Source organism: Rhinopithecus bieti, unplaced genomic scaffold (assembly GCF_001698545.2).
Source record: "Rhinopithecus bieti isolate Rb0 unplaced genomic scaffold, ASM169854v2 scaffold_2432, whole genome shotgun sequence".
In the NCBI taxonomy this organism is placed as follows: domain Eukaryota; kingdom Metazoa; phylum Chordata; class Mammalia; order Primates; family Cercopithecidae; genus Rhinopithecus; species Rhinopithecus bieti.
Window position 1 is genome coordinate 2762871 of NW_016804136.1, and position 6216 is coordinate 2769086.

Genomic DNA, 6216 nt, shown 5'->3' on the forward strand with positions numbered 1-6216 from the left:
GGGGACATGATTAGAGGGATGGCATCATAATAGGCATCATGATTAGGCATCATAATAGGGAAGGAATATTGTATCAGGATTACTGGTTACAAGTGATAAGAAACAATGCCAGCTGATTTGAGCAGAATTTTTTTTTTTTTTTAAGAAGAACACTGGGTAGTTGAAAGACTGCAGGGAGAGGGGAGAACCAGGCTTGGAAAACAAGCATAGAAGGAAGCTTAATAGCTAGAGTCACACCACAAAGCTCAGTGAAGTCACGGCCACTGCCAAACCTTGGACACCACAGGTTGTCACACAGCTGCCACTGGTAGCAGACAAGAAACTTGACCATTAGAGCTAGAACTACCCTTCTTCATCACTCCCCACAATGTTGCTGCCATTTCTGAGACATCCTTATCATCCACTTAAACACATTTTCCATTGTTCCTACTTCTTGGGAGTCACTGATTACTAATTTAGTTTAGATGCACCTGATTGACCAAGCCTAGGTCCTATACACATGCATATGCTGTAGATGCAAGAGCCTGGGTACACAAGTATTTGGGATTTTCAGCATTTGTGGCGTTAAAATGGGCTCTGCCTCCCATCAAGACTCATTCAATGGATAACTTTCTAAAGGCAGTCTTAATGCCAGGGAGCTGAGCAGCAGAAAAAATGACACATGTTTAATATCAGCATGGAAAGCTTGGTGTGGGGGGATTATCGATTCCTTTCTATGCCCTTTGCCACTAACTAATTTTGCTATCTCCCCAAGTAAAATTAGTGATTTCCTCATTCCTTTTTTTTTTTTTTTTTGATGGAGTCTGACTCTGTTGTCCAGGCTGGAGTGCAATGGTGCAATCTTGGCTCACTGCAACATCTGCCTCCCGGGTTGAAGCCATTCTTCCACTTTAGCCTCCCAAGTAGCTGGGATTACAGGCACCTGCCATTATGCCCGGTGAATTTTTGTAGAGATGGGGTTTCACCATGTTGGCCAGGCTGGTCTTTAACTCCTGACTTCAGGTGATCCGTCTGCCTTGGCCTCCCAAAGTGCTGGGATTACAGGCGTGAGCCACCACATCCAGCTGATTTCCTCATTCCTTGACTTTTGCCTTGGCCATGTAGATTTGCTTTTGCCTTGGGAAATTAGTAGACGTAATACAAGCATTTGAAATGAATCTGGGTGGTTGAACTTGTTTCTGCCATCACCATTAGAGGAACTCGTGGTGGCTTGCCCACTTGTCCAAGGAGGCTGAGACATGTGGAGCAGACCCACACACCTGCAGGGTGAAGATGTTTCTGCCACTGCAGCCTAGTTTAGCCAACACCCTTGCTGCCATGCAGATGAGTTGAGAGCCTGGCTAAGATCAGCACAGCCAGAGGTGAACCCTGTCTCAGTGAGCTAAACAAATGCTTACTGTTGTATGCCTAAGATTTTACGATTAGTTATTATGCAGCAACAGCTGACTAAACACACTTGAATATTCCAAGGAGCTCCATAAAGGTGATAGAAAGGTTGGCATATAAGCATACAAAAGCTTTAATTAAGGCAACAAGGAGTGTTCCAGAATATAACTTTCTTTTTATCCCACCTGAGCCCAAGTAACTGGGACTACAGGTGCAAGCCACCATGCCCAGCTAATTTATTTTGTAAATGCAGGGTTTCACCATGTTGTCCAAGCTGGTCTTGAACTCCTGAGCTCGTAATCCACCTGCCTTGGCCTTGCAAAGTGCTAGGATTACAATGAGCCACTGCACTTGACGATACTGTATTGGAGGAGATAAGCAGAAATGAATGTGATGTGGTCAGGCGCAGTGACTCAGGCCTGCAATCCTGGCACTTTGGGAGGCCGCGGCAGGCGAACCACCTGAGATCAGGAGTTCAAGACCAGCCTGGCCAACATGGCGAAACCCTGTCTCTACTGAAAGTACAAAAATTAGCCAGGCGTGGTGGCAGGTGTCTGTGATCCCAGCTACTCAGGAGGCTGAGGCAGGAGAATTGCTTGAACCGCTGGGAGGTGGAGGTTGCAGTGAGACAAGATGGTGCCACTGTACTCCAGCCTAGGCGACAAGAGCTCAAGTTCGTATCACAAAAGAAAAAAAAAAAAAGCAGCAATGAATGGGATGAATGGAAGACAACTATGCCCTATTCACCGTTGTTACTTGCCTTGAGATGGAGTCAATAAAAGCAAACTTTAAAGGGCACAGGCAAATTTAGAAGCATACGTCCTTTCACATGATAGTCCAGGTATTTTCAAACTTGAGCAAAGTGCTTTTATAAATCAACTTTGTGTTAGACTAAGGATTCAAGGCACTTTCATACATTTCCTGGTAGGTTAATTATTACAGCCCTGGAAAATAATTTAGTGATGTGTATTGGTACATTCAAGAACTTAAAAAATGTTTATACACCTTATGATTCAGTTAATTCTAATTTAGGATTTAAAAATAGAGAACCTGGCCAGATGCGGTGGCTCAAGCCTGTAATCCCAACACTTTACAGAGGCCAAGGTGGGAGGATTGAGATCACCCTGGGCAACATAGTGCAACCCCTCTCTTAAAATTAGCTGAACCTGGGCCAGGAGACAGTGGCTCACGCCTGTAATCCCAGCACTTTGGGAGGCCAAGGCAGGCGGATCATGAGGTCAGTAGTTTGAGATGAGCCTAGCAACATGGTGAAACCCCGTCTCTACTAAAAATACAAAAATTAGCGTGGTAGCAGGCACCTGTAATCCCAGCTACTTGGGTGGCTGAGGCAGGAGAATCGCTTGAATCCGAGACAGGTTGCAGTGAGCTGAGATCATGTCACTGCACTCGAGCCTGGGTACACAGCACAATTACCTCCAAAAAAAAACAAACACAAAAAATAGCTGGACCTGTAGTTCCCTACTTTGGAGACTGAAATGGGAGGATCACTTGAGCCCAGGAGTTCAAGCCTGCAGTTCAGCTGCAATCACACTACTGTACTCCAGCCTGGGGCACACAGTGAGACCCTCTCTCAAAACAAAATCAATACAAACAGTATGTATAGTTGGTATCAACTATATAGAAATGGTTTTCTCCAATGAACTCTGGTACAGAAGCCAAGTCACATAGTACAATATGGGTATGGACATAAGGTCCCATAAAGGAATGACAAGAAACCAAATCCAGAATATTTTCAGTGAATATTACTGTCCCCTCTTCACAGGGAAACTTAATATTGCAGTTATTTCCATCAAAGTGTATTTTGCATTATTGCCAGTGGTGGCAATGTTTAAACTTGATATCCATGTTGATATGTTCATTGCCTTTGCTTTGTTACCAATCTATTCTGCTGCTTAAACCCTTTAATCACAGAGACGATTAGATAGTGATCTGTCCAGAAGATACCTGTAAACTCATGCCTATTTCTCCAGAGAAGACAATGAGCAAGGTTTTTTTTTTTTTTTTTTTTTTTTTGAGACGGAGTCTCGCTCTTTTGCCTGGGCTGGAGTGCAGTGGCCAGATCTCAGCAATGAGCAAGGTTTTTTTTCTCGAGGTCCTACAGTCCTTGTTCTCACATAATCCTCTGTACCCAGCTGTGCACAACCTTTGATTCCCCGTGAACATTCTGTTGGTCAGTTTTACCAATAACCTATATAACATAAAACTTGTGTATATATTGTGTATCTGTTCTTGTAATTCTTATTTACTACATCAAAGTGGATCAGAAGTCTTCATCCTCCATCATCTTCAAATTGAGTAGGCTGAGGGGGTGGGATGCCAGTCTTGCTGCCTCAGGGGTGGCAGAGACAGAAGAAAATTCCTGTAAGGAGACCCACACAGTTCAAACCCATGATGTTGGTCAATTATTATTTCTGGGTAAGTTTGAGTATTTACCTTTCTACAACATAGTTTAATAGTTGCAGGTGTCTTTGGCAAAAGACTTGTGTTATTTCTGTGAATGTAATACCTAGTTTTTTTGGGATGGAGTTATCACTCTTGTTGCCCAGGCTGGAGAGCAATGGCACAATCTCAGCTCACTGCAACCTCTGCCTCCCAGGTTCAAGCGATTCTCCTACCTCACCCTCCCAAGTGGCTGAGATTATAGGCACCTGCCACCACACCAGGCTAATTTTTGTATTTCTAGTAGAGACGGGGTTTCGCCATGTTGACCAGGCTGGTCTCGAACTCCTGACCTCAGGTGATCCACCTGCCTTGGCCTCCCAAAGTATTGGGATTACAGGCGTGAGCCACTGCGCCCAGCCTGAACCTAGTATCTAGTTAACTACAGCTTGAAATTCCTGCCAGATCGTTTCACACACTAATTGTATCTTGTTCCTTTTAATTATTAACCCTGCCAACTTCAGCTTCTAGGGGTTAACAGTGATTACCTGGTCTTGGCTGGGTGGGGGTGGCTCATGCCTGTAACCTCAACACTTTGGGAGGCCGAGGTCAGGAGTTCGAGACCAGCCTGACCAACGTGGTGAAATCGTCTCTACTAAAAAATACAAAAATTAGCTGGGCGTGGTGGTGCGTGTCTGTAATCCAGCTACTTGGGAGGCTGAGGCAGGAGAATCACTTGAACCTGGGAGGAAGAAGTTGCAGTGAGCTGAAATCCCACCATTGTACTCCAACCTGAGCAAGAGTGAAACTATGTCTCAAAACACACACACACACACACACACAAAACAACCAACCAAACCAAACCCCCCACACACCAAAAAACAGTGATCACCTGGTCTCTACAAACATGGAATCCCATTTCAGTTCATCTCCTCTTGCCAGGGCAGTATAACTCCTGAAACAGTTTTCTTAACGTCATCAACTGATTACTCATGGGGAAAAGGGATTATTTTGGGTCTTGTCTTGTAAGGGGCAGAATGAGTGGAATAGAACCAATCCAGTATTCTTGTCACTTTCAAGTCTTTACATTATATATAAAAGATCACATAATAATCCTTTATACTGTATACAATAACCCCTTACATAGCATTAAGTCCAATCCTACAAGAGTCAATCACACAAAAACCACTGAGATGGCATGCTGAAGGAATACTGGTGGCGTGTCCACTGCTAATAATAAACCCAGCCTAATCTATCTTCAAAATTTCCGTAGAATTTACAGAAATTTTGATAATAATGCAAACCAAATCCTTTTATTTCTTCTGGGTGAAACTTCTCTCAATTTCTCCTCCTGGACCTTGCAGAATTGGAATCCTAGTCAATGGAATAAGAGGGCTAAGAGCTATTAGTTTTATCCTAAGGCATATATTCCTTATGTAGGGGCAACAATGTAAACATTGTAGAGCTTGAGCATTCTCTAACATGTAGTTAGATTTCCATAAGGAAATGCGCAACCTAGATCCCTCACACGGGCACTTCACAATAGGGTTCTTGCTATGAAAATCTACTGCTGTTGCTGATCTCACAGGAGGCGGAGCTCAGGCAATTCATGGCCAGGAGGTTGGAAATCCCTGCTCCCAGGTCTACAAATCTTTTGACACAGCCTTATTTACATTTGTTGGGACCCTATTTATTTCCTGAGATGTTTCACAAGGGCCTTACAATATGAAACTATTTAACTGAGCAACCTTCCAAATGAACTTTGCATTTGGTTTTAGTAGTCTCAGCCCTACAGCTATAAGCAATGGATTGTTTGTACTGGTATATAAAAGTCTCCAAGTCCCTTTGCCTTGAGGCAAGAACTTTTTAAGACTCAAATTTATCCTTTCCCATAGTTTTTTTTTTTTTGTCTGATTCAACTGCTGCCTTTCATGAAACTGGTGACTAGCATTACAGCACATCAAAAGACTACCACTTTGTCTCACTACTTTTCAGTCTGTCTCATCCTGGTAAAATTCCAAGTTTTCCTCAAGGTCTTTTGCCTGTTAACACTCTTCGTGGCCATGTCAAGTAGTTAAAATTCTTCCAAATCTAAAAGCCAGAAAAATAACTCAGACTAGCCTAAAAAAGGAAACTTTTAACTAGCAGGATAAAGGACAGCTACACGACGAAAGGGCTAAAACTCAGGCTTTAAGACAGAAACTGAGGGTTATGGTGGAGATTATCAACACCCTGGAGAGTAAGTTTTACAAATTAAGACCTGCCAATACTGCCTATGCTCCATTACTGGTATTTTCCATCACCCAGCTACCCAGATTTGAGGCTGAATGACATCATGATTAATAGAACTATGGACTAACATCACCTAGGTTCAGATCGTGGCATTGCCACCTCAACAGCTATTTGAACTAATGTAAGTTACTCTACATC